Genomic DNA, 19,596 nt, shown 5'->3' with positions numbered 1-19,596 from the left:
GGGGGAGCACTTCAGCAGTCACGGGCATTCAGCCTTGGATCTTCAGGTAAGCGTTCTCCAAGGCGGCCTTCACGACACACGACAGCGCAGAGTCGCTGAGCAGAAACTGATAGCCAAGTTCCGCACACATGAGGACGGCCTAAACCGGGATGTTGGATTTATGTCACATTATCAGTAACCCCCACAGCTTGCCCCCTGGACTTGCAGAATTTCACTAGCTGTTCTGTCTGGAGACAATACACATCTCTTTAACCTGTGTTTAATGCTCCCTCCACCCACATTGTCTGTACCTTTAAGACCTGGCTGGCTGTAGGGATTTGCATTCTAATCAGTATTCTGTAACTTGATTTTGTGTCTCTGTGCCCTGTTTGAGAGCAGATATCCACTCCATCTGACGAAGGGGCAGCGCTCCGAAAGCTAATGGTATTTGCTACCAAATAAACCTGTTGAACTTTAACCTGGTGTTGTTAAAACTCTTACTGTGTTCACCCCAGTCCAACGCCGGCATCTCCACATCATGACTAATACATGTGACAGTAATAAATCAAATCAAAACGTGCTGGTTAGGTACATTGACCATGTTAAATTCTCCCTCGGTGTACCCGAACAGGCGCTGGAGTGTGGTGACTAGGGGATTTTCACAGTAACTTCATTGCAGTGTTAATGTAAGCCTATTTGTGAGACTAATAAATAAATAAAACATGCAGGGGGAAATTGAACAGAAATGCACCTTGGACTATAGCATCTGCTTGCTTTATTTGAAACACAGCTACTGATTGCTGCAAAATGTGCAGTCAGACAATTACAGGAACCAGAAGGGGTGAAGTGACTTGTGTGTAAGACAGAAGCTGGGAGCTCGGTACGAAACTGAAGAGGAAGAAGGGAGTGCGTATCGTTGGACATGAATGGAAGGAAGCCCGACATTTCCTCAAAGCCGTGCATTTCACCAAAATCAAAAGAGAAAATGGATGAAAGGTCCTGGCAGCAACTGTGGAGAGAGAAACAAGAGTTAATGTTTGGGGTCTGTACGAGTCTGCTTCAGAGCTGAGTTTCCTCAGAGATTTGTTTGCAGTACTATTTGCCTCGAGTATTTGAGATCTGCTAAATTGCCCCTTAGTGTCCCAAGATTAGCCTTGGTAAATGTGTGGAGTTACAAGGGATAGGGCCTGGGTAGGATGCTCTATCGGAGAGTCAGTACAGACTCAATGGGCTGAATGGCCTCCTTCTGCATTGTAAGGATCCTATTCTATGATTTTTGGGGTTTTTTGCACAATGTAATTCATGAAGGGTAAACGGATTCGTGAAGGGTAAGTCTTGCCTAACAAATTTGATTGAATTTTTTAAGGAGGTAACTAAGTGTGTAGATGAAGGTAGAGCAGTTGATGTCGTATACATGGATTTTAGTAAGGCGTTTGATAAGGTTCCCCATGGTCGGCTCATGAAGAAAGTAAGGAGGTGTGGGATTGAGGAAAATTTGGCCGATTGAATAAGTAACTGGCTCGCTCATATTGTCTGGAGACAATACACATCTCTTTAACCTGTGCTTAATGCTCCCTCCACTCACATTGTCTGTACCTTTAAGACTTGATTAGCTGTAAAGGCTCACATTCCAATCATTATTCATGTAAATTGAGTTTGTGTCTTTGTGCCTTGTTTGTAATCAGAACTCCCACCCACCTGACGAAGGGACAGCCTGTTCCGAAAAGCTTGTGGCTTTTGCTACCAAATAAACCTGTTGGACTTTAACCTGGTGTTATTAGACTTCTTACTATCTCATAGAAAACAGAGGGTGGCGGTGGATGGAACATTTTCAGACTGGTGACCAGTTACCAGCGGTGTACCACAGGGATCGGTGCTGGGTCCTCTGCTATTTGTGATTTTTACCTAAGGGTGGGTCGGTAAATTTGCTGATAACACCAAGATTGGTGGAGTAGTGGATGAGGGGAGGGCTGTTGTAGGCTGCAAAAGAGACATTGATAGGATGCAGAGCTGGGCCGAAAAATGGCAGATGGAGTTTAACCCTGATAAGTGTGAGGTGATTCATTTTGGTAGGCCAAATTTGAATGCGGATTACAGGGTCAATGGCAGGGTTCTGAGGAATGTGGAGGAACAGAGAGATCTTGGGGTTCATATCCACAGATCTCTGAAGGTTGCCACTCAAGTGGATAGAGTCGTGAAGAAGGCCTATAGTGTGTTGGCGTTTATTAACAGGGGGTTTGAGTTTAAGAGCCGTGGGGTCATGCTGCAACTGTACAGGACCTTGGTGAGACCACATTTGGAGTATTGTGTGCAGTTCTGGTCACCTCACTATAAGAAGAATGTTGAAACATTGGAGAGAGTGCAGAGGAGATTTACCAGGATACTGCCTGGTTTGGAGGGGAGGTCTTATGAGGAAAGGTTGAGGGTGCTGGGGCTTTTCTCTTTACAGCGGAGGAGGATGAGAGGCGACTTAATAGAGGTTTATAAGATGATGAGGGGCATAGATAGAGTGGACGTTCATAGACTATTTCCTCGGGTGGATGTAGCTGTTACTAGGGGGCATAACTATAGGGTTCATGGTGGGAGATATAGGAGGGATATCCGAGGTAGGTTCTTTACACAGAGAGTGGTTGGGGTGTGGAATGGACTGCCTGCTGTGATAGTGGAGTCAGACACTTTAGGAACTTTCAAGCGGTTATTGGATAGGCACATGGAGCACACCAGGATGATAGGGAGTGGGATAGCTTGATCTTGGTTTCGGGACAAAGCTCGGCACAGCATCGAGGGCCGAAGGGCCTGTTCTGGGCTGTACTGTTCTATGCAATGAACCCAACGAGTTACAAATGAAAAGCAGAGACGCAGAACTCAGCCAAGCAACAGGTCAGGAGCATCAGGGTGGATAGTTTCAGCAAGTGTGGGGACTGACTCTGGCCCCGCTGCGTGTAGTGTGTCTCCGGCCACGCTGCGGGTAGTGTGTCTCCGGTCCCGCTGCGGGGAGAGCGTCTCCGGCCCCGCTGCGGGTAGTGTGTCTCCGGTCCCGCTGCGCGTAGTGTGTCTCCGGCCCCGCTGCGGGTAGTGTGTCTCCGGCCCCGCTGCGGGGAGAGCGTCTCCGGCCCCGCTGCGGGTAGTGTGTCTCTGGTCCCGCTGCGGGTAGTGTGTCTCCGGTCCCGCTGCGGGTAGTGTGTCTCCGGCCCCGCTGCGGGTAGTGTGTCTCCGGCCCCGCTGCGGGTAGTGTGTCTCCGGCCCCGCTGCGGGTAGTGTGTCTCCGGCCCCGCTGCGGGTAGTGTGTCTCCGGCCCCGCTGCGGGTAGTGTGTCTCCGGCCCCGCTGCGGGTAGTGTGTCTCCGGCCCCGCCGCGGGGACAGCATCTCCGGTCCCGTTGCCGGCGGCTCCGAGCTTCACCTTTGTCCCTGGGGCCGCGGGGTCGCGCATGAGGGTGGATCCTGGGGCGGCGGGAACGCGCACTAAGGGGGGCATCGGGGCGCGCGCCGTGAGCTTCCTCCAATGGGAAGCCGGGAGGCGGCGGAATCAGCCAATGGGGGGGCGGCGAGTGAGGTGGGTGGAGCGCGCGGGCACGCGGCCAGGGAGAGCGCGCTCCCGCACGGGGAGAGTCTGAGCGCGAGTCCGGAGCCGGAGGCGGGGGTCTGAGACCCGGCGGGCAGCTGGAAAACCCCCCGGGAGAGAGAGAGAGAGAGAGGCCCCGGAGAGAGAGTCCCCCCAACGCCCCCCGGTCCCGCCAGAGCCGCCGCCGGGCGGAGCCCGGCCGCCAGCAACAGGTTAGTGAGAGAGCCCGGGGCCCGGCACCGAGAGCCCGGGCCTGAGCCTCCCCCTCCCACCCCCGCTCGCCACACGGACCCCCAGCTTCCCGGGGCCCGTGCCCAGGGGGGAGTGTGTGGGAAAGGGGCCTCCGCCCACCCGGCCGCCCAGCTCCACTACCCCCCCCCCCCCCCGGTAACAGACCCCCCCCCCGGTAACTGACACCCCCCCGGTAACAGACCCCCCCCCCCCCCCCCCCCGGTAACTGACACCCCCCCGGTAACTGACCCCCCCCCCCCGGTAACTGACACCCCCCCGGTAACAGACCCCCCCCCGGTAACTGACACCCCCCCGGTAACTGACCCCCCCCCCCGGTAACTGACACCCCCCCGGTAACTGACCCCCCCCCCCCGGTAACTGACCCCCCCCCCCCGGTAACTGACCCCCCCCGGTAACTGACCCCCCCCCCCCCGGTAACTGACCCCCCCCCCCCCGGTAACTGACCCCCCCCCCCCCCCCCCCGGTAACTGACCCCCCCCCCCCCCCCCGGTAACTGACCCCCCCCCCCCCCGGTAACTGACCCCCCCCCCCCCCCCCCGGTAACTGACCCCCCCCCCCCCCCCGGTAACTGACCCCCCCCCCCCCCCCCCCGGTAACTGACCACCCCCCCCGGGTAACTGACCACCCCCCCCGGGTAACTGACCACCCCCCCCCGGGTAACTGACCACCCCCCCCGGGTAACTGACCACCCCCCCCGGTAACTGACCCCCCCCCCGGTAACTGACCCCCCCCCCCCCCCCCCCGGTAACTGACCCCCCCCCCCCCCCCCCCGGTAACTGACCCCCCCCCCCCCCCCGGTAACTGACCCCCCCCCCCCCCCCCCGGTAACTGACCCCCCCCCCCCCCCCCCCCGGTAACTGACCCCCCCCCCCCCCCCGGTAACTGACCCCCCCCCCCCCCCCCCGGTAACTGACCCCCCCCCCCCCCCCCCCCCGGTAACTGACCCCCCCCCCCCCCGGTAACTGACCCCCCTCCCCCCCCCCGGTAACTGACCGACCCCCCCCCCCGGTAACTGACCGACCCCCCCCCCCGGTAACTGACCGACCCCCCCCCCCGGTAACTGACCGACCCCCCCCCCCGGTAACTGACCGACCCCCCCCCCCCCCGGTAACTGACCCCCCCCCCCCCCGGTAACTGACCCCCCCCCGGTAACTGACCCCCCCCTCGGTAACTGACCCCCCCCCCCCCCCCCGTAACTGACCCCCCCCCCCCCCCCCCCGGTAACTGACACCCCCCCCCGTAACTGACACACCCCCCCCCCCCCCCCCCCAGGTAACTGACATCCCCCCCCCCAGGCAACTGACACCCCCCCCCCCCCCCCCCCCCGTAACCGCGCCCCCCCCGTAACCGACCCCGTAACCGACCCCCCCCTCCCCCGGTAACCGACCCCCCCCCCTCCCCCGGTAACCGACCCCCCCCCCTCCCCCGGTAACCGACCCCCCCCCTCCCCCGGTAACCGACCCCCCCCCTCCCCCGGTAACCGACCTCTCCCCCGGTAACCGACCCCCCCCTCCCCCGGTAACCGACCCCCCCCTCCCCCGGTAACCGACCCCCCCCCCCCGGTAACCGACCCCCCCCCTCCCCCGGTAACTGACCCCCCCCTCCCCCGGTAACTGACCCCCCCCTCCCCCGGTAACTGACCCCCCCCCTCCCCCGGTAACTGACCCCCCCCCTCCCCCGGTAACTGACCCCCCCCTCCCCCGGTAACTGACCCCCCCCTCCCCCGGTAACTGACCCCCCCCCTCCCCCGGTAACTGACCCCCCCCCTCCCCCGGTAACTGACCCCCCCCCTCCCCCGGTAACTGACCCCCCCCCCCCCCCCTCCTCCCCCGGTAACTGACCCCCCCCCCCCCCCCCTCCTCCCCCGGTAACTGACCCCCCCCCCTCCTCCTCCCCCGGTAACTGACCCCCCCCCCCCTCCTCCTCCTCCCCCGGTAACTGACCCCCCCCCCCCCTCCTCCTCCCCCGGTAACTGACCCCCCCCCCTCCTCCTCCTCCCCCGGTAACTGACCCCCCCCCCCTCCTCCTCCCCCGGTAACTGACCCCCCCCTCCTCCTCCCCCGGTAACTGACCCCCCCCTCCTCCTCCCCCGGTAACTGACCCCCCCCTCCTCCTCCCCCGGTAACTGACCCCCCCCTCCTCCTCCCCCGGTAACTGACCCCCCCCTCCTCCTCCCCCGGTAACTGACCCCCCCCTCCTCCTCCCCCGGTAACTGACCCCCCCCCTCCTCCTCCCCCGGTAACTGACCCCCCCCCCCTCCTCCCCCGGTAACTGACCCCCCCCTCCTCCTCCCCCGGTAACTGACCCCCCCCTCCTCCTCCCCCGGTAACTGACCCCCCCCCCTCCTCCTCCCCCGGTAACTGACCCCCCCCTCCTCCTCCCCCGGTAACTGACCCCCCCCTCCTCCTCCCCCGGTAACTGACCCCCCCCTCCTCCTCCCCCGGTAACTGACCCCCCCCTCCTCCTCCCCCGGTAACTGACCCCCCCCTCCTCCTCCCCCGGTAACTGACCCCCCCCTCTCCTCCCCCGGTAACTGACCCCCCCCCTCCTCCTCCCCCGGTAACTGACCCCCCCCTCCTCCCCCGGCAACTGACACCCCCCCCCCCCCGGCAACTGACACCCCCCCCCTCCCCCGGCAACTGACACCCCCCCCCTCCCCCGGTAACTGACACCCCCCCCCCCCCCCCCGGTAACTGACACCCCCCCCCTCCACCGGTAACTGACACCCCCCCCCCTCCCCCGGTAACTGACACCCCCCCCTCCCCCGGTAACTGACACCCCCCCCTCCCCCGGTAACTGACCCCCCCCCCCCCCCCCCCCCCCCCCGGTAACTGACCCCCCCCCGGTAACTGACACCCCCCCCCCCCCACCTGTGTGTACAGCTGCTCCCAAATTATTTGGGAGTTCTCTTACGCACATATCAGGTCCACCCCATCCTTGTGAAATCTGCAAGATCTTGGTTTTATGGGATGGGGGGGACATTACACAAATCCCATGTGTAAAGCGCAGCCTGGCCTTCAGCTCTGTTGTTGCTTTGTACCAGGCTGGGGCACACAATGACAATCCTGGGGAATTTGCTCTTGCAGAAGAGATGCTGCATTTGTTGTTTTTCTTAACTTACTGGTGGAGTTTTGCTTCTGTTTGTTTGTGATGGTTCACACGATGCAACTCACAATGGTTTCGCAGCAGCGTCAATGTTGATTTCACTCGGAATTAAAATACTGTAGCCCTGCCAAAGCATTTGAATCTTAGAAACACTGATTAAAACTGGCAGCAGTGTGTGGAAGGACACTTTCAAAGAGAATGTCGTTTGTACATAAAGATATTCCTGTAAGGGGGAAAAGAACGTTAAAGTTTATTTATTAGTTTCACAAGTAGGCTTGCATTAACACTGCAATTAAGTTACTGTGAAAGTCCCCCTAGTCGCCACACTCTGGCGCCTGTTCGGTTACACTGAGGGAGAATTTAGCATGGCCAATGCATCTAACCAGCACGTCTTTTGGACTGTGGGAGGAAACCAGAGCACCCGGAGGAAACCCACACAGGCACGGGGAAAACGTGCAGACTCCACACAGACAGTGACCCAAGGCCGGAATTGAACCCGGGTCCCTGCCGCTGTGAGGCAGCAGTGCTGACCACATGTCACCATGACAGCATTCAAGAAAAGGGTTCCTGAAATGACTAAAGCTATTGAGGTTCAGACATTCAGAAAGGAGTTTTGTGATAATACTGTAGAGAACTAAATTGAATATAAACAGCGCAGAGCTAATCCAAAAAGTGAAATAAAAGAGATAAGAAAGTGAGAGATTTACAGCCAACTTAAAAGATCTTTTATGGCACCAGGAAAATCAACTTGTGGAGGCAGAGGGAATGGTTGAGGTACTAAATGAGTACTTTGCATCCTGTTCGTTAGAGAAGAGGACATGTAGCAGTATGGGAGGAGACTGGGATGTGAGCAGCATTTGTTATCCATCCCTAATTGCCCTTGTGAAGGTGGTGGTGGGCTGTCTTCTGCATTCCCTGTGGTGTAGGTACGTTCCCGGTGCTGTTAGGGAGGGAGTTCTAGGATTTTGACCCAGAGACACTGAAGGAGCTGTAATATAGTTCCAAGTCAGGATGGTGTGTGGCTTGGAGGGGAACTTGCATTTGGTGGTGTTCCCATGCGTCTGCTGCCCTTGTCTTGCTAGTTGGTAGAGGTCATGGGTTTGGAATGTGCTGTTGGAAGAGCTTTTGTGACTTTCTGCAGTGCGTCTTGTGGGTGGTATCCAGTTGGTATCTTGGTATCCACACTGTCCTCACAATATCAATGGTGAAGAAGTTTTTCATAAGTGATTTTGACCAATTTCATTGACATTTGGATAAATATGAGATAATGAATGTCAGTATGATGGATTTGTTGAAAGGTACATTACGGTTGACTTACTTGGTCAAGTTCTTTAAAGGAACAGAGAGTACTGAGGGAAAATGTGGTTGATGGGTATATGGACTTTTGAAAGGTGTTTGACAACGCACCTTGCTAGTGAAATTAAAGACCATGGGATTTTCAGTATCGATACAACATTGGTTAGGAGCAGAAAGCAATAGCAACGAATGAAGTAACAACAATGCTGGAAATAGCAGGAGAGAAACAGTTAGTGTTTCGAGTCAATGACCTTTCATCAGTAATGGTGAACAGTTTTTTAGACTGTTGGGAGGTGTACAGGGATGCTCCCCAGATATTGGTATTTTCGGTATTTATTAATGACTTCGATTTTGTGTCAAGATCATAATTTCAAAGTTTGCATATTACCCTGTGCTTGAAAATGTGGTAAGACAATGAGGACGGTAACAGACAGCATTTCCTCCGGGTGCTCCGGTTTCCTCCCTCATTCTGAAAGACGTGCTGGTTAGGTCCATTGACCCGAATAGTCGCTGGACTGTGGTGACTAGGGGAATTTCACAGTAACTTCATTGCAGTGTTAATGTAAGCCTTACTTGTGACTAATAAATAAACTTTACCAATGCAGGGAAGTGTTTTAATAAGAAGAATGAGACGAGGTAATATCAACTAAATGGTGCAGGTTTAAAGAGGGTACAGGAGCAGAGAGACCTGGAGCTGTACGTGCACAAAGGTGGCAGGACAACCGCCGCATACAACCTTTCTACTTGTACATAATAAAAGCTTACTGGATCTTTGACGTTATTAATAGACAGCGAGTTGTAATCTGGAATGCTCTGTGAAAAGGTAATGGAAGCAGAGACATTCGTAGCATTCAAAAGAGTAGCTAAATACTTGAAGGAAAAGTGATTACAAGACGATAGGGGAAAAGGCAGGGAAGTGGGATTAATTGGATAGCTGTACCGACAAGCTGGTACAGACACGATAAGCTTCCTGTGTTGTATCATTCTATGATTCAATAACTTCTGGGTCTGTCGGTAGAATTCGAGCTTGAATTGGGAATTTTTTAATAAGTATAACAATCCCATTCTTAAATATATAAATTACACTGAGTTTCCTCTGTATGATGTTGGTATCTTCTGCGAAAGAGATGTTTTGAAAAACTTTGTAATTGAGCTTTTCAAAGCATAGAATCTGAGTTTATTTTTCATTTTTCTCTCATACTGTCTTCAATGGGTGGCATGGTGGCACATGGGTTAGCACTGCTGCCTCATAGCTCCAGGGACCTGGGTTCAATTCCGATCTTGGGTGACTGCGCAGAGTTTGCATGTTCTCCCCATGTTTGTGTAGGTTTCCTCCGGGTGCTCCAGTTTCCTCCCACACTCCAAAGATGTGCGTGTTAGGTGGATTGGCCATGGTCATTTACTCCTCAGTGTCCGAAGATGCGTAGCTTAGGTGGATTAGCCATAGGAAATGTGTGGGGTTACAGGGATAGGGCCTGGGTAAAATGTTCTGTCGGAAAATCTCGATGGGCCAAATGGCCTGTTCTACTCTGTAGGGATTCTCTGATTCTATCAATTGAAACTTTAACGACAAAAATTTTAGCTTGAAGAGCTGAGTACTTGACATTTAAGTAGATTCTAAATTTTACATTCTGGAGATAAAGACATCTCTGAAGTTGATAATTACTTTTACTTTTTTGTGAGTGGCGGCACGGAGGCACAGTGGTTAGCACTGCTGCCTCTCAGCGCCAGGGACCTGGGTTCGAATCCCGGCTTGGGTCACTGTCGGTGTAGAGTTTGCACATTCTCCCCGTGTCTGCGTGGGTTTCCTCCGGGTGCTCTGATTTCCTCCCACAGTCTAAAAATGTGCAGGTTAGGTGGCTTGGCCGTGCTAAATTGTTCCTTAGTGTCAGGGGGACTAGCGAGGGTAAATGCGTGGAATTATGGGATTATTCCACCTGGGGGGGATTGTGGTCGGTGGGCCGAATGGCCACCTCCTGCACTGTAGGGATTCCATGATCGATGATGAGATTCATTTTATGGTATTTGTCCTAACAATGTTATTGTTGTGTTTGTCGTTACAATACAAGTTGGCAGTAAACAATGTAATAGACATGGTGATGAGCTGGCATTGCTCAGAGTGGGAAAGCTGATTATAGAATTTCAGCTGAAGTTATATAGCCACAGTTAATTGGAGCTTTTGGATTTTTGGGCCATGTGTTTTGCTTGATAAGCTATTTGAGCTGCCAGTATTTATTCCATTGGAACTGTTGTGGTAGTTCTGCTCTGTTTGATGTGTGGGTGATCCAGAGCTTGAATGTAGGATTGTCAAGTTGTGAGTTATGGTGGGGAGTTTTTTGAGAGAGAGAGTCAAAATGTCAGAAAGCATTGTTACAAACATCATTACTTGTGAAATATCTCATGTTATTGAGCCCCAGTAATTCTACAATTCTGCTTTGAGCATGAAAGCATTTGAATTGCAGCCTGTGAAATAATTTCTGTATAATTTTATGTTCATATCACGAAAGCACTGAGGGTTCCCCCCAGTTCACGAGATTAATTGGTGGGTATTTGCTTCTTCAGAGAAACAATGATGGAGTGACTGAGAATCCCTGTAAGAAATGTGGGGGAAATGTCTTTAACAGAGACGGCTAGTCATTTACCTGATTGCTTGATTATAACAGGGATAAATTGAGAAATGTTAAAAGTTGCTGGTTCATTCTGCTGTGACGTCAACATTATGATAGTGATTCTCCTCAGTCTTCAGAGTGTTGTAGATTGGTTAGCTCAGGTGGCTGGAATGTGGTGCAGAACCATGCCAACAATACAAATTCAATTCCCTTACCAGTTGTGGTACTTTCCAGAGGCCTGCCTCCTTGCCTTGTCCCACACTTGGGAGTGGTGGCCCTCGAGCTACAGAAAACCAATTGTCTCTCTCTAATGGAGAGAGGTATCTGTGGTCCTTTTGTTACCTGTTACCTCGGTATGGGAATCTGAAGCCTCGTTTGGTGGTAGAATGTGTGCAACTAGAAGTCTGACTCTGCAATGGATAGCTTTATAATGTGAAAATCCTATCCAGTGATTACCTCGGGGCATCGGATTGGTAATGCCCAAGCGCACATCAAATTTAATCTCTCATAAATAATGCTACAATTTCAAATAGCAGAAAGTCAGTTTTCTGTTAAACTCGCAAAACTTTTATTATGTGCAAATATATAGCACTTGACATTTCTCTGTACTTCTGGTAGCTTTAACATTTCAAAGTAAATAAAATGACTTTATTTATATATTGCCTTTCACACCCAAGATCTAACGAAGTGCTTTAGGTCTAATGAAGTACTTCTGAAGAGTTGTCGCTGTAATGTGGGAAACAAAACAACTGATGTGTGGGGTTCCACAAGTAGCAGTAAAGTCAGATGAACTGTTTTGATCAAGGATTGAGGAGAACTCCCCACTTCTCCTTCATCATGTTGTGGGATTTTAATAAACACATGACAAGGCTGACAGGCCATCGATTTGGCGTTGCATCTGAATGATAACACCTCGACGGTAAAACACTTTCTCAGAAATATAGTGAATCATAGAATCCTACAGTGCAGAAGGAGGCCATTCGGCTCATCCAGTCTGCACCGACCACAATCCTACCCGGGCCCTATCCCCATAACCCCATGTATTTACCCTTGCTAGCCCCCTTGACACTAAGGGGCAATTTAGCACGGCCAATCCACCTAACCCACACATCTTTGGAGGGTGGGAGGAAGCTGGAGCACCCGGAGGAAACACTCGCAGACACGGGGAGAACGTGCAGACTCTGCACGGACAGTGACCCAAGCCGGGAATCAAACCCGGGTCCCTAGCGCTATGAAGCAGCAGTGCTCACCACCGAGCTACCTTGCCACCCTAAACATCAGTTCTATCACTGAACCAAGGCTAACAACTGATTTCAGTTTTTTATAAATTTAGTGAAAAGCTTATAGTATAATTTATACAGATACAGAATATACAGATTTCTTCAACATTTATACAGATATTGGAATTGTTCTCAGCAGAATCTAGCAAATTAATTGGTTCTACATGGGTTTCCTCCAGGTGCTCCGGTTTCATCCCACAATCTGAAAGATGTGTTGGTTAGGTGCATTGACCATGCTGAATTTGCCCTCATTTTATCTGAGCAGGCGTCAGAGTGTGGCGACTAGGGGATTTTCACAACTTCTTTGCAGTGTTAATGTCAGCCTACTTGTGACACTAATAAATAAACTTTAAATTAAAAAAAATAGAAAACTTCAGATTCAGATATTTCTGGTAGATTAATCTGAAGAATATTTCAAATGCATTTCCATCTAATGTGAGTGAATAGTTATTGTATGTAAATTTGAAAGAATAATCCAAAATAATCATTGATGGTAAAATCGTGCTTTTGGTATTATACTTCAAGAAAACCTGATACAGGTTCACATAGAGTTTAGTGCAGTGTCACTCCTGTTTGGAATTACTGTCTAGGCCAGAAAAGGAGGAATCTATAAATTCCATTCCACCTTGACAGTATTTCCATCACAGAAGCTCCTTTCTAAGTTGAAGTGCATGTTGTGTCAGATTTGGATAAGTCAAAGGGTATCTCATTTCCCAGTGTATAGACTCTCAGTATGGAAATGCTTTTTCTTTTTCCATTTAAGCTAGTTTGTCTGGCATTCAACTGCATTTAGGTGTCCATGTTTCTGTGTATTACTTATTCCCTGCTTCTCCCTGCAGTACAGTATAGAATTATACTGAATGTAATTGAGAAGACTTGACAATGTGTTTTTATGAAGGAGTTTGGATTTTGTTTAATTGTCCAAGGTGAATCACTTACCCTCACTTGAAGTGTTTCATTGTCAGCAAACAGAGACTCATGAAACATTTGATAAAAGCAAATTACTGCGGATGCTGGAATCTGAAACCAAAAGAGAAAATGCTGGAAAATCTCAGCAGGTCTGACAGCATCTCTAAGGAGAGAAAAGAGCTGACGTTTCGAGTCCAGATGACCCTTTGTCAAAGCTTTGCTGACTCGAAACGTCAGCTCTTTTCTCGCCTTACAGATGCTGCCAGACCTGCTGAGATTTTCCAGCATTTTCTCTCTTTGGGTTCATGAAATATTTGAGGTCAGTTTAATATCTTTATAGCAACAGTATTTCTTTAAATGCAGCATCTCTACTAGTAGTTTTATTTCCAGCAAAGATGGTGACAGAATCAAAACTGATAGAGGTGTATAAGATGTTGAGAGGTATTGATAGAGTGGATTCTCAGAGGCTTTTACCCAGGGCTGAAATGGTTGCCACACGAGGTCACAGGTTTAGGGTGCTGGGGAGTAAGTACAGAGGAGATGTTGGGGGTAAGTTTTTCACTCAGAGGGTGGTGGGTGCGTGGAATCGGCTGCCGGTAGTGGTGGTGGAGGCGGATTCGATAGGGTCTTTTAAGAGACTTTTGGATAAGTTCATGGAAGTTAGTAAGATAGAGGGTTATAGGTAAGCCTAGTAGGTAGGGAAATGTTCGGCGCAACTTGTGGGCCGAAGGACCTGTTTGTGCTATAGCTTTTCTATGTTCTATGTTCACACTCTTGGGGGGAAAAAGCTACATAAAGCTCCCCGTGTGAAAACCAGCCTGGGAATCTAAATATGTATTTTGTCATGAGTCCAGCCTTGTGACTTGCTTATAGTCCTAGAATATGAAAGTCTGATTAGGAACTGTTTTCTCAAAGTCAATTTACATCTGATAGCTGCAATATTTTTCTAGGAATAATGCTGTTTCCTTGAAATCTCTTAACTTCAATAGCTATCATTGACGAAAACAGTTTCCTAACTATAGTCCTGTTACATGACAAAGTTCTTGTTCAGGATTTAAGTTTCATAATATCATGGCTGCTCCTTCCTTGACTAAGTTTCTGTGGAGGTGTGTCCATTGGTGTTAAACTGTTCAGAAACTGGAAGGTGTAGATTTTTACTTCTGGTATAGAATTAATGCTCATGTATTCTTTTAATTCATCTGACGGTCTTTCTAACATTTTTTCATTCAAATCTACCGAACCTTCATTTTTATCACCAAGAATTGCTTTTGAATGATAAGTTGTATTGATTAATTGTCAGTGCCATTTTGCCACACTTAACCAATTCCATCATCTCTGCCGCACCTCTCATGCCATCCATTCCATATCATCCACATCCCACTCTTGTCATTCCAGACCGACCCATTTCGCCAGGGTAACTTTGATTTTGAACTCCCCTTATCTTCCACTGGTTTTGTTCCTCACAACCCACCTCTCACCCATCCCCGCTGTCAGCAGTTGTTGTCAGCCCCATGGTCCAGTCTTCCATACCAAGATACCTCCAGGTGCAGGCACCAACAGGTGTGCGCCTCAAACTATCTGGACTAAAGCTATTGGGACTAAAGGGATATGTTACAAGTATCTTGACTTGATCTTCGTGGTTGACTTAGATGTTTGAGCTTTGCTGTATTCACAGTTCATGTCTTTGCTCTATTCACTGAGACACAGTCCTTGCCTCTGACGTGCCAGAGGCTGTAAAGTATAAGTTAAAAATGGGAAATAAAACTGACAATTGCTTTACTAACATCCCACATTTCTGTAATATTCCAAAATGAGAATTCCGAGAAGGCGCTGGAGCCAAGCATACCTTTTAATTCTATCTTTTACTCTCGTTCTATGCTTCTAAAACTTCATTCTAACTCTCATAAACTTTCTAATAATGCTTTAATTCAATCTCTTACACCCTAGCTAGAACTGTAACACTACATTCTGCACCCTCTCCTTTCCTTTTCCATGAACGGTATGCTTTGTCTGTTATAGCATGCAAGAAACAATACTTTTCACTGTATACAAATACACGTGACAATATATCGAATCAAAATCAAATAATATCCCTGGCTGTTAATACTGCGAAACCTTCTCCATTTATGCTGTGGGCGACAGTTCAAAAACTACTGGGCTTGCTCATGACCACGACCTGTGTTGCTTCTTGGCTTTGGTCTGTTTTAGTGTTACAAGGGAGCAGAACCACCTTGAGGCCGCTGTCCCAGAGGTAACTCTTTATTTATGTTACATAGCTGTTGCCAGTGACAGCGCTGTAAAGGAATGCAATGCACTGGAATGCAACCTGAATTAATGTGCAGTGCAATTTGCAGGTACAAAGTGCTGCTGGAAAGTGGGTTGTCACATTGTTGAAATTCCATTGCACCAAGTATGTGACACCACCTCTGGAGTGCATTTAAATTTTAAGATAAGGCATCAAGCTGCCTGCCACAATGCTTTGATTTCTGACTGCATGGAGCATGCTACTAACGTGGGTAGCATACTGAACGAGTAACTTAAATTCCAAAGTGGCAAATTGTGAAAATCAAATTTATCTGGTAGTTTGTGGACCAAGTACCTGGAAAATAAAATAGTCATGAAACCCATCTTCTTGTCATAAAAATCCAACTGTACTTCACGAAAGAGGATTTATCACCTTTGCTCCACTATATGTGTGATGCAAGTATAAGACTTGCTTGAAATGGCTCACTGCCAATTTCTTAGGATAAATAGGGATGGGCAATATAGGTGCACTTGCCAATATTTAAAGTTTTAAAGTGTATTTATTTATTAGTGTCACAAGTAGGCTTACATTAACACTGTAATGAAATTACTGTGAAAATCCCCTGGTTGCCACACTTGGGTACATTGAGGGAGAATTTAGCATGGCCAGTGCACCTAACCAGCATGTCTCTTGGACTGTGGGAGGAAACCAGAGCACCCAGAGGAAATCCACGCAGACACAGGGAGAATATGCACACTCCGCACAGACAGTGACCCAAGCTGTCCCTGACGCTGTGAGGTAGCAGTGCCACAATGTTGCCCATTATTACAAGAATAAATGCATTTTTAAAAATAAATTGATCCACATCTTTGCCACGAGAATTTCAGACCAGACCTTGTCCTTTGGGAACTAATTGAGTAATTTATAATATTACATCTGCCTTTAACAGATCAGGGCTAATGAAATAATTGTGAAGTTCACATGATATCATAGGGATGAGAGCATTTGAGGCTGAATTACAAAGCAAGTACAATAGATCCTCTTGAAATAAAGATATGTGACAGATAATTCACATACTGTACATAAGGTATAATAGTTTGTTTTTAAATTGAGAAATCATAGACCAGGCCTCAAAGCTTTTTTATTTGTAATTTGCATTACAGTGCCGGGTGAATTAGAAAGTTGTGATTAAGCAACGCTAAGATTGTAAGTGGTGGGGAGGAAGGTGGTAAAATGCGGTCGGACTGACATTTGTATAACCTTTTGTATAAATTTCAGCTTTTGAAATATTTATAGGGAAACCATTACACTGCAGGTAACATCACGAGGAATCCCTTGCATAAGTTAGTACTTCAGGAGTGCAATAATACTTCATAAATGGTATTAAACACTTCTTAACTAGAGCGGGATATATTGTGTGAAATTCTCAACTTTTCTAATCTTGGCACAGTAAGAAGTCTCAACACCAGGCTAAAGTCCAACAGGTTTATTTGGAATCACGAGCTTTTGGAGCGCTGCTCCTTCCTCAGGTGACTCACCTTTAACCTGGTGTTGTGAGACTTCTTACTGTCCCCACCCCAGTTCAATGCTGGCATCTCCCCCCATCATTTCTGATCTTGTGCTACAGCACCTGATTCCTGAATGATGAAATGAGAAATGGAGGCAGAACAATAACTATTGGTTATTTATTTAATCTTTTAACTTGAATTTCTGTATCAGATGCTTTGCTGCTCCTAATACCTTTTGGTGATTTGTTTATGCTGGAAATCTAATAATGTTGATTGTACAGTATTAAGCTGTTTATTGCCTCACACGCTGTACTATTGAAATTATATCTTATTGAACGGAGCGGCTTCACAGCTCCAGGGACCTGGGTTCGAATCCCGGCTCGGGTCGCTGTCTGTGTGGAGTTTGCACATTCTCCCTGTGTCTGCGTGGGTTTCCTCCGGATGCTCCGCTTTCCTCCCACAGTCCAAAGATGTGCGGGCTAGGTTGATTGGCCATTCTAAATTGCCCCTTAGTGTCCCGGGATGCATAGGTTAGAGGGGTTAGTGGGTAAAATATGTAGGGATATGTGGATAGGGCTTGGGTGGGATTGTGATTGGTGCAGACTCGATGGGCCGAATGGCCTCTTTCTGCACTGTAGGATTTTATGAACAGTGTTCAGGAACAAAGGGCAAATGATGAACAAGACAGGTCTGCATTATAATCCTCAAGTCCAAAATTACATTAAAACTCACACTTAAATAATTCTTAAGGTTTAAGAGAGAAATGAATGTTTTTACTGTCCTATCACCTTAATGAGAACATTGACAAGTAGTCAGAAGGAATGTCTTCACGATCTAGTGCAGGTTTGCTGTAAATTATACCATCTGGTGAAGCAAAGTTCGTTGGCTTTCTGATCAGGAAATGCTGTATTGCGTGTAAGTAGCAGGTCAGATATTCAGCACTGATTTTAGTGCAGAATTGACTGCATACTCGCCATCCAGACCTGGATGAGGGTTCCAATGAATAGAAGTGTAACATCTTCATTAAACCTTAATCATTGATTAGGTTGAATTGTATCGCTTCTTGAGTTTCCAGATTTTCTGTCTGTTTCACCTCAGTGCGATGTATGAACTCAAAGCTATTTCAAGTAATCTTGGGTGCATGGGGTCCTTGTTTTTCTGGCTATTTTTCCAAGGCAGCGGAGAGTGTAGTCTGAGTCAGTGGATGGGAGGCTGGTTTGCACGATGCACTGGGCTTCATTCACGACCCTTTGTGGTTTCTTGTGGTCTTGGAGAGAGCAGGAGCTATACCAAGCTGTGATACACCATAGAAAGCATTTCTGGATGTAACTGTAAGAATTGATGAGAGTGTAAGTGGATATGCCAAATTTCCTTAGCCTCCTGAGAAAGGAGAACATCATGTAGTTGACAGCTGTACATGGCATTTCAAGGATGACACCGGTGGCACAATGGTTAGCACTGCTGCCTCTCAGCGCCAGGGACCTGGGTTTGATTCCCCGCTTGGGGCGCTGTCTGTGCGGAGTCTGCATGGGTTTCTTCTGGGTGCTCTGGTTTCCTCCCACAGTCCAGAGGCGTGCTGGTTAGGTGCATTGGCCATGCTAAATTCTCCCTCAGTGTACCAAAACAGGTGCCAGAGTGTGGCAACAAGGGGATTTTCACAGTAACTTCATTGCAGCGTTAATGTAAGCCTGCTTGTGACACTAATAAATAAACTTTAAACCTTGCAGAATCATTAATTGAAGAATAAAATCATTTGATTTTTACACTTGTGCATAATGAGGGTATAAGATGAGGGGTAAGTAAATTAACTTTAAACTTTAACTTATTGAACATTTCTGGGTTTAAATGAGACTGAAGATTACATATCTTTGCAGACAGCAAAAATTTATACAATGATTAACTTTTGTCTGAATAAATAGGGTTGGAATGTTCTTGAAGTATATGTATGTCAATTTTTAAAATTTATTAATCACAAGTAAGGCTTACATTAACACTGCAATGAAGTTACTGTGAAATTCCCCTAGTTGCCACACTCCGGTGCCTGTTCGGGTCAATGCACCTAACCAGCACGTCTTTCAGACTGTGGGAGAAAACAGGAGCACCCGGAGGAAACCCACGCAGACACGAGAAGAATGTGCAAACTCCACACAGACAGTGACCCAAGCCGGGAATTGAACCCGGGTCCCTGGCGCTGTGAGGCAGCAGTGCTAACCACTGTGCCTCCATGACTGGTTGAAACAATAACGATTAAACAAGTTAGAGTTATTGGAAAAAATGAGGGAAATAAACTGGAGGAATAGAGCTGACCTGATTGCTCTGCACAGAGCCGGCCTGGCCTCCTGTACCAGTATGTGTCTCTCTTGGTTGGTTTGTTATGTTAGTGGCTTTAATGAGGTCAGGCACTGTGGGGGGGGTGGAAAATGAGACGGTTGATTTAAATCCTGAAAATGATCTTGCAAAGTGAAGGGTTTCAGCAGTATTAAATTAGAAATTCCAGGAGCAGGGAATGAATATTCACAGCCTGGGTTATCTTTACAGCAGTAAAATGTTTTTAACAATGGCAAGTTCAGCTCCAATCTTGGGAGTTATGGATTAGGTTATGGTTAGGCCACTTAGACCATTATTATTGAGTGCAAGTAGCAGGGATTTGATTTTTGATTTATTATTGTCACATGTATTGGGATACAGTGAAAAGTATTGCTACTTGTACACTATACAGACAAAACATACCGTTCAGAGAGTACATAGGGGAGAAGGAAAGGAGAGGGTGCAGAATATGGTGTTGCAAAGTGGTTTAAACGTATGAAAATGGCAAACACTGTTGATCCTTGAGGCATTGGAGCTATGATA

The 19,596-nt window shown here is 48.7% G+C and overlaps 1 protein-coding gene across 1 annotated transcript in view; it reads left to right on the top strand.

The window, feature by feature from the left end:
- Nucleotides 1-3,539: 3,539 nt before the first annotated feature.
- Nucleotides 3,540-19,596, top strand: part of LOC144506951 (protein PALS1-like) — a 110,663-nt gene continuing 94,606 nt past the window's right edge. The window contains exon 1 of the mRNA XM_078233379.1: nucleotides 3,540-3,754. The gene's annotated coding sequence lies outside the window, so the exon portion shown is untranslated. The remainder of the gene's footprint in view (nucleotides 3,755-19,596) is intronic.

Source organism: Mustelus asterias, chromosome 18, assembly GCF_964213995.1.
Source record: "Mustelus asterias chromosome 18, sMusAst1.hap1.1, whole genome shotgun sequence".
Taxonomy (NCBI): domain Eukaryota; kingdom Metazoa; phylum Chordata; class Chondrichthyes; order Carcharhiniformes; family Triakidae; genus Mustelus; species Mustelus asterias.
This window is presented reverse-complemented; position numbering and strand designations above follow the sequence as displayed.